The sequence below is a fragment of the Lycium ferocissimum genome, chromosome 1, assembly GCF_029784015.1.
Source record: "Lycium ferocissimum isolate CSIRO_LF1 chromosome 1, AGI_CSIRO_Lferr_CH_V1, whole genome shotgun sequence".
In the NCBI taxonomy this organism is placed as follows: Eukaryota; Viridiplantae; Streptophyta; class Magnoliopsida; order Solanales; family Solanaceae; genus Lycium; species Lycium ferocissimum.
In genome coordinates, this window is record NC_081342.1 from 52,807,548 (window position 1) to 52,817,372 (window position 9,825).

Genomic DNA, 9,825 nt, shown 5'->3' on the forward strand with positions numbered 1-9,825 from the left:
TGGACTAACTTAAACTAATTTAAAACTTAAATCGAATTTTCTATTCTTACTTATTATGAGTCTTTGCTAAATACTTCAACTATTGAAATCAAGAAGTTACAATGGGTCAAATGATATGAAAGGGATTAATTACTGGTCTCCTTTGAAATAGGCCCATTTTTTTTTTTTTTTTACCGACTAAATTAAAATTGGGGATTTTTTTCATTTCAGAAGTAAAAATGGGGTTCTTATCTTTAAACCTCTCGAGGTATTTTATTGCATGTAAATGAAATGTGAAACCATAAATAGAAATCGAGTATTTTTTAGATTCTTTATTTTATTTTTTATTAAGTTCAACTAATTTCATTTCTTCATTTCTACGTAACAACCAATTAGCAAATTCTATAGGTATAGATTTTATCGAATCAAAAAAGAAAAGAATGCGAAATTGTGAAAAAAATATGTCAATAGAGAACCTTTTCTTTTTTACGATTCGAATGTTTTATGGAATAGAAAACGGAAAAAAAAACGTGTATTGGCCTTCTTTTTTTATTTCAGTATTATGTAAAAAAAATATTATGCAATTTTCACATATCTTTTACCTATCTCGATATGTTTTATTTGAGGAGGACACTATTAGCTTGAAAATAAATAGTAGTAAAAAGAATTCGTTTTGAAGACTATATTTCTTTCACATCCAGATATAACAATGAGTAATTTTTTAATTTCTAAATGGCAGTTCCAAAAAAACGCACTTCGACATCAAAAAAACGTATTCGTAAAAATATTTGGAAAAAGAAGGGATATTGGGTAGCATTAAAGGCTTTTTCGTTAGCGAAATCTCTTTCTACCGGGAATTCAAAAAGTTTTTTTGTACGCCAAACAAAAATAAATAAGTAATAAAACGTTAGAATAATTTGAATCAACTTGAAAAAAGAATTCAATTATTCATAAATTATTCAATCAATTATTATCTAATTGAATAATTTGACGATTTCCCTTCATATTTGATATTGATTATATAATACGTAATGGAACTCTCTTCGCTTTTCTAATTGATATATAAAATAATTGAATTAGGAAATCCTCTATTTACTGAATAATAATTTTTTTGTTTACAAAATAATAAAGATCATTTCTATTCCAAGGTGTGGAGTTTGATTTTCCCCATCGACCTATTTGCAGAATTCAATTAAAAAAGAAAAAAAAAATTATATTTCCATATCTTTTGCCCTTAACCCAATAGATAAAATTGCTTAATGAAATTCTGTATCACTAATTGTCAATTTTGAGTGATGCAAAATAGGTTCTTTTCTTTCTATTTTTTCTTCAAAATCCATTTTTTGTTTTAGATTTCGAAAAAAAAATCAATAAATAGGCGATTAAACAATGAAAACAAAAATTTTTTTGAACTCTATTCCTTAATTGAGTATAGAATGATTTAGTTACAAGAGTTCAATTCGAGGCAAGCCTAAAATATAGGAAAGTCTCAAAGTTAAATAAAAAAAAACTAAGACTCTAAACTCAAATCTAAAATAATGAACCTTCAACTTCAATTGTAAATTCCTATTTGAACAACCTTTTTGGTTATTGATCCATTTGACTCATTACTAAACTAAAATAGCTTCCTCAATCTAGACGATTGCTTATTCATAGGCTATTATGAGTTCAAATTGCCGCTATGGTGAAATTGGTAGACACGCTGCTCTTAGGATGTAGTGCTAATGCATCTCGGTTAGAGTCCGAGTGGTGGCATACCGTCTTCTAAAAAGGATAAATAGATCTTATAATGAATTCAATTCCCGATTTCCATTTTAGAATTATGTAATTAAGGGACTCTTCTTTTTTAAGATTTTTAATGATATTTTCAACCTTAGAGCATATATTAAAAAATACCTTTTCAATCGTTTCAATTGTAATTACAATTCATTTGATAATTAGTTCTTAGATGAAAACGTAAAACTATATGATTCATCAGAAAAGGGCATAATAGTTACTTTTTTTTGGTATAACAGGATTATTAGTTACTCGTTGGATTTCTTCGGGCCATTTCCCACTAAGCGATTTATATGAATCATTAATTTTTTTCCTTTCATGGAGTTTCTCCCTTATTCATATAATTCCGTATTTAAAAAAAAAAATATTTTAATTTTAAGTAAAATAACTGGCCCAAGTGCTATTTTTACCCAAGGCTTTGCTACTTCAGGTATTTTAACTGAAATACACCAATCTGAAATATTAGTACCTGCTCTTCAATTCGAGTGGTTAATAATGCATGTAAGTATGATGATATTAGGCTATGGCGCTCTTTTATGTAATCGTTATTATCAATAGCACTTCTAGTAATTACATTTCAAGGTCGGATCTTTTTTATAAGAGCAATGGTTTTTTAAACGAGTCATTTTTCTTGGGTGAAAATGTTTTAGAAAATACATTAATTTTTTTTTCTAAAAATTATTATAGGTCCCAATTGATTCAACAATTGGATTATTGGAGTTTTCGGGTTATTAGTTTAGGATTTGCTTTTTTAACCATAGGAATCCTTTCGGGAGTGGTATGGGCTAATGAAACGTGGGGGTCGTATTGGAATTGGGACCCAAAAGAAACTTGGGCGTTTATTACTTGGATCGTATTTGCAATTTATTTACATACTCGAACAAATAGAAATTTACGGGGTGCAAATTCTGCAATTGTAGCGTCTATAGGTTTTCTTATAATTTGGATATGCTATTTTGGGGTCAATCTATTAGGAATAGGGTTACATAGTTATGGTTCTTTTCCATCAACATTTAATTGAATTCAAGACAAGTTATTCCAAATACAAGAGCAAGAGCGGGCGGCGCATTGTATGAAAATAGAATCTATATATAATCAAATATAAGTATTGATGATTCACACGGTTTTCTTATGTAGTTCAATTTCATTGTTTTTACTTAACTTAAGAGTTAAGAGAAGAAAAAGTCTTCTTTTTTCATTGTCCAAGAATGTTTTTAAAAACAAAGATATTTTTTTTTTTTTTTTAATTTCAATCATCCAAATTATCTATAAAAAAAATTAGATAAAATAATTCGACCTTGTCAACTTGCTAATGAAAGAACGAAAATCAGGTATATACCAACTACCAATTAAAAAGATGGAGATTGAAAGAAATAACTCTCGGGGTCCAGAATCAAAAAAAGAAAAGTTTTTGGCATTAATTAACTTGTATCCATAGAACATTTGACGTGACATAGATAATAAATATATAGGAGTTAATATCATTCCAATTGCCATTACAAAAATAATTAAAATTTTTGAAATTAAGAAATATTTTTGGCTGGTAATTATTCCAAAAAAAACGATTAATTCTGCAATAAAACCACTCATGCCCGGTAATGCAAGGGAAGCCATCGATAAGATAGTGAACATTGTAAATATCTTTGGAATGGAGATAGCCATTCCACCCATTTCATCAAGATAAACAAGCCGGATTCTATCATAACTAGTTCCTGCCAAGAAAAAAAGTGCAGCGCCAATAAATCCATGAGAGATTATTTGTAAAATAGCTCCATTAAGCCCAGGATCCGTTATAGAACCAATACCTATAATTATAAAACCCATATGAGATACAGAAGAATAGGCTATTTTTTTTTTTTTTTTTTTTAAATTCTGTTGGCCAAGAGATGTTGAAGCCGCATAGATTATTTGTATTGTACCTATTATCATCAACCAAGGAGAAAATATAGAATGGGCATGAGGTAATAATTTCCTATTGATTCGAATTAATCCATACGCTCCCATTTTTAATAAGATTCCGGCTAGAAGCATACAAGTACTGTAATGTGCTTCTCCATGGGTATCTGGTAACCATGTATGTAGAGGATAATCGGCGATTTGACGGCAAAAGTAATAAAAAATCCAATATAGAAGATTATTTCTAGTGTGACAGGATAGACTTGATTAACTAATGTTTTAAAATTTAATGTTGGTTCATTAGTACCATATAAAGCAACACCTAAAACTCCCATTAAGAAAAAAAATAGAACTTCCTGCCATGTACAAAATAAATTTTGTAGCTGAATACAAACGTTTTTTTCCACCCCACATGGATAAAAGTAGATAAACGGGAACTAATTCTAACTCCCACATGATGAAAAAAAGTAAAAGGTCCCGAGATGAAAATGATCCAATTTGACCGCTGTACATTGCTAACATGAGAAAATGGAATAATCGAGAATCTCGAGTAACTGGAAAAGCCGCTAAAGTCGCTAAAGTAGTGATAAATCGTGTTAATAAAATGGGTCCTATAGAAAGTACATCTATTCCTAATCTCCAATAAAAATCAAAAAAATCGATCCATTTATAATCCTCGGACTAGTTGGATTAATGGATCGTCCAGTTTAAAATGATAACAAAAAGCATAAGTCATTAGAAGAAGTTCTAAAATACATATACATATGGTATACCACGAATTACCCTATTTCCTTTATGGGAAGAAAGAAAATTAAGGAACCCGCAAATATCGGAAAAACGACAATTATTGTTAAACAAGGAAAATAATTCGTAGTAAAGACAAGATACACCAGGATCAAAAACCCGTGCTCAAAATATAAAAAAATTTTGATTTTTGAGTACGAGTATTTGTCAATAAAAAAAAAAAAAAAATTAAATGAATTCAAGTAGAGTTTTTCGGTAACGTATCAATAAGCTAGACCCATATTGCGAGTTGTTTCATGCCATAAATAAACTCGAACACTCAAGAAATTTGTTGGACAGGCAGATTCACATCTCTTACAACCAACACAATCCTCGGTTCTTGGGGCAGAAGCAATTTGTTTAGCCTTACAACCGTCCCAAGGTATCATTTCTAATACATCTGTAGGACATGCTCGGACACACTGAGTACATCCTATACAGGTATCATAAATCTTTACTGAATGTGACATAGGGTCTATACGTTTTTGAATGTTCTAAATTTTCGATCTAGTAAACTTAGAAATGAATCATATATTTAAATACTAGATGAATCAATGAGTTATCATAATTTTTTTAATCAATTCTGGCTCGGATTGGTTTATGAGATATGAGAGAGGCCAAAATACTTTGATTTCTTATGATTTTCAAACAAGATCACACCTTACGTAGCAAACATGCTATATGAAATTTGATTTATAATATTTTTGATTAATGCTAATTATTCAACAAATTTGATTGATTGATACAAGTTGATTTTCTGTTACGATAAATTGACGAAACAATAGCTAATCCAATAGCTGCTTCAGCGGCTGCAATAGCTATAACAAAAATTGAGAAAATGTCTCCTTTTAATTGACGATTATCAAAAAAAAATCAGAAAATGTTACAAAATTTATATTAACCGCATTCAATATAAGTTCAAGACACATAAGGGCTCTAACCATATTTCGACTTGTGATCAATCCATAGATACCGATAGAAAATAAAAAGGCACTCAAAAAAAGTACATGTTCGAGAATCATTAAACAACTCCTTATCAATTTTGATTCATTATTCAATATGAAAAACAATTCAACCAATTTAATTGACTAGAATATATAACAAGTATGGAACAAAAATATATTTGTACTAAATTTCAAATATATATCAAATATAGAAAATTGATATTAAAAAAGAATTTTAAATCAAATCAAATTGAATGGAATCGGAAAACATTCATTTTCCTTCAAAGTTCTATTTGAATTCCAAGTTTTAATAGAAATTTTTTATTGACGAGCTACAGCAATTGCACCTATTAAAACAACTAAAAGGATTATTGAAATCAATTCAAATGGAAGAAAAAAATCTGTTGATAAATGAATTCCAATTTGTTGACTATTACTTGGAAAATCTTGCTCTATAATCTGGTTTGATCTTGTAGTCCAAATAATCCCGTACTATGACGTATCGAGAATAGTAGGAATTAGTGAAATAAAAAGACTTATACAAACCATCAAAGTAATTCCATTCCCAACAGTCCAAAGATGAAAATCTTTGTTATATTCGGAATCATTCATGAACATCACAGCAAATATGATTAAAATATTTATGGCTCCCACGTAAATAAGGAGTTGTGCAGCAGCTACAAAATGGGAATTTGATAAAATATAGAATAAAGATATACAAACAAAACCAATCCCAAGGAAAAGGCAGAATAGATTGGATTAGGAAGTAATACCACCCCTAGAGCCCCTAATATTAGACCCGATCCTAGAAAGACTAAAAGAAAATCATGTATTGGTTTAGATAAATCCCTTCTTTTTTTTTATAAAAAATCAAAAACAAAGAATTTCATGACATTATTGACCTGAACAAGACAGAACTTTTACTTGTGCAAATAACAATTAAGGTGAAGCAGGGTCAGGAACGACGAATCTCTTTATGATAAATAGATCCATTTTGCAAGTTCGTTATTACGGCTAGTTCCTACAAAGGATCGGACTAATGACGTATACAATACTTGAATTCTCGATGTAGATGCTACATAGTTGGTTCTCTTCCTTCAGAGACTACGAGTGTAATAAGAGCATCCGTCGACAAAAGGATCACCCTAAGATGATCATCTCATGGCTATTAAGAACGAATTAAATCAGATGGATCTATTTCTCAATCTTTCTAACTTGCTCCTATGAAACCTAGGTCGAAAAGATTGAAAAAATCAGTCATTCACAACCACTGATGAAGGATTCCTTGAAAAGTTAAGGATTAGTAATCCTTTTTAGAAATCGAATGGATTCGGTCTTATACATACGCGAGGAAGGTAATCAAAAAGAAAAGAAAATAAGTCACATGTTTCTAACATATTCATACCTAACGATTTTCCACAAAGTGGTGACGAAACGTATAAATTGTACAAATCTTTCCATTTTCCAAGTCGATCTGATCCATTCGTTCGTAGAGCTATTTACTCGATCGCAGACATTTCTGGAACACCTCTAACAGAGGGGAAAATAGTCAATTTTGAAAGAACTTATTGTCACCCTCTTTCAGATATAAATCTATCTGATTCAGAAGGGAAGAACTTGCATCAGTATCTCAATTTCAATTCAAACATGGATTTGATTCGCACTCCATGTTCTGAGAAAGATTTATCATCCGAAAAGAGGAAAAACGAGTCTTTGTCTAAAGAAATGCGTTGAGAAAGGGAAGATGTATAGAACCTTTCAACGAGATAGTGCTTTTTCAACTCTCTCAAAATGGAATCTATTTTAAACATATATGCCATGGTTCCTTACTTCGATAGGGTACAAATATCTAAATTTGATATTTTTAGATACTTTTTCAAACCTATTGCCAATACTAAGTAGCAGTCAAAAATTTGTATCCATTTTTCCTGATATTAGGCATGGATCAGGTATATCATGGCGAATTCTTCAAAAAAATTGTGTCTTCCACAATGGAATCTGATAAAGTAGATCTCGAGTAAGTGTTTACATAATCTTCTTCGTTCGAAGAAATGATTCATCGAAATAATGAGTCACCATTGATATCGACACATCCGAGATCGCCAAATGCCCGAACCAAAATATATTGGTCATACATGTGAGCTCCTCAGCACCATGTCGGGATGTTCAATACCGATTCTTATGGAAAATCGTTTGGGGGGTCGATAAGCAATTCTGATGTATATTTTTAGGGTTTTCCCACCCAAACCCGGTTTTAGATGTATAACAAAACTTTTAAGAAAAAATCTCGGGAAAACTAGAAGATCGAATTAGGGCTGACGAATAGGGGTTTTTACCAATCCCTGTTTCATGTTAGGGTTTTTTAATGAAAAATTTTGATCAAAAAAGTTTTTTATAAACCCTCTACTTGAGATCCCCATAAAATCTTGTTCAAATACAAAAAATTATCTTCTCTCGAATTAGTGAATGGGCAGTTCCTTTTTCCCGAATAAAATTGGTGGGGCAATTTTCCAAACATCGAAAATGTGAAATACTTATACAAAAAAAGCGGAAGATAAAAAAGCGGGCGTTTGTCTTCGCGTCGCGGGGCTAATTCTGATCTTTCTTATTGGGAATGAGACTTTACAAATAAAGTCGGGGATTGGTTTCCATTCGCCTTTTTTTAGTATATGGGTACAATTATCCTCGCCTCAAGTGCCTTGATGTAGCGCTTGGATTTTGATAGGGATCATCTTACGAGAAAGAGGATGGAGGATCAACCGGGAGGTTGGAAAATTTTGCCTGGGGGGAATCCTAGAATTGTCTTTTTCCGGGGTTTAGAAAAGGGGGGATTTTCAAAACAGAATCATATGATATTTTGGGGAAACTCTTTGATAACCACCCAATTAAACGATTTAATTTGAAATTGGGTAGAGGCCCTTTCGTGGATTATATTGCCCAATTTTTTAAAATACAAGATGCTTATTAATGATAAGAAAGCTATTTCCACTTAGACAATTTTAGATATTCAAGGTTCCCGTTCTTTACAAAAAGGGTTAATTTGGGAATTATCGAAGGGGAACAAAAAAAAAAAATTAGGATTCATTGGAATTATCACATTTATTTGGATGGTTTACTCCAATATTCGGACAATAAAAAGAAAAAAAAAAAAAAAAAAGATTAGACAAAAAAATTTCCCTTATTCCTTTCTTGGGAAAGCCCAAAATTCTTTTTTCAACTACTTAAAGATCTTTTAAATGGGCAAGACTCTAGTTTATGGCCGCTTCTCCATGGTACCGGTTGCTTCTTGTTTTCTTCACTAATAGGCTCCGCTTCGACTTTGACTTAGGACTAGTCCCAAGATCGAGTCCTAGACAAGGATCTAATTTTAATAAATAGTAACAATGAAAAGGCCCCCCTCTTTAGGAGATTATAGAGAAACCCCAACCAAAATATGTTATCAGGGGAGCGGAAAATTCGGCGGGATGTCAAAAAATTTCCCGAATAGTATATTGTAGGATAAAACTCAACCGGGGAAAAAGAACCCGATTACCCCAAAGCTTAGGATAGCCTTTTTTTTTGCTATAGGGCTATTTCTTGTTCAAGATCCTCTTACAACCGGAATCAAAGAATCGATCCGTTCCGAAAAGGGAAAGTCAAAGGTTTTTTAACATTCCAACATATTCCGTGATTATAAGTTCATTCCATAAGACCAGTGAAATAGGGGTTTATGCATTCTCATTATGGGAAGGGGGTTTTGCCTATCTAAAGAACTATGTTTTCATATCCCACATCGTTACATTCCATTTTGGGTTAGGGAAAACGCGTAATCAAACCTCCTTTTACATATCTCTTGGGGGCCCTTTTTTCTTTTTGGTGAATAGAAAAAGGGTTTTTTTGTCCATCTTTTTTATATATGGGCATTGCATTCTCCATAATTCAAATCGAAGCAATGGGTGTCCAACTGGGGGTATATGAAGACCGTCAATAGATCCACCTTTTTCATATATTCCATACATCACACTAGATAGATATCATATTCATGGAATACGATTCACTTTCAAGAGTTGGGTGAAATGGAAACGCGAGACTCAAAATCTTTTTAAAAAGCGGGAGGGTTGAGTCCCTTCAAGGCATAATATTGAGAATGTCTTTGAATGTATTTTAATCTTTTCATTAAATCAAATTTAGTTTATTAGTATTAGTAATCATTGAATATACATTCCCAAAAAAAAAATTTACATCCGATTCTTTATGTTTTTTTTTTTTTAAACAAAAAAGGGAAAAAACGAAAAAAAAATCGAATAAAAGCTCCATTGTCTAAGGATTGGGGGAGGTCTTCTAAACCTTTGGTATAAAAATTTAAATCCCTTTGGGGAATTTATTTCCATATATATTTTTATTTTAGATTTCGATAGCAAGAAAGCAAATTTGAATATTTGAATCAAAACGTTTTTTTTTTTAAAAA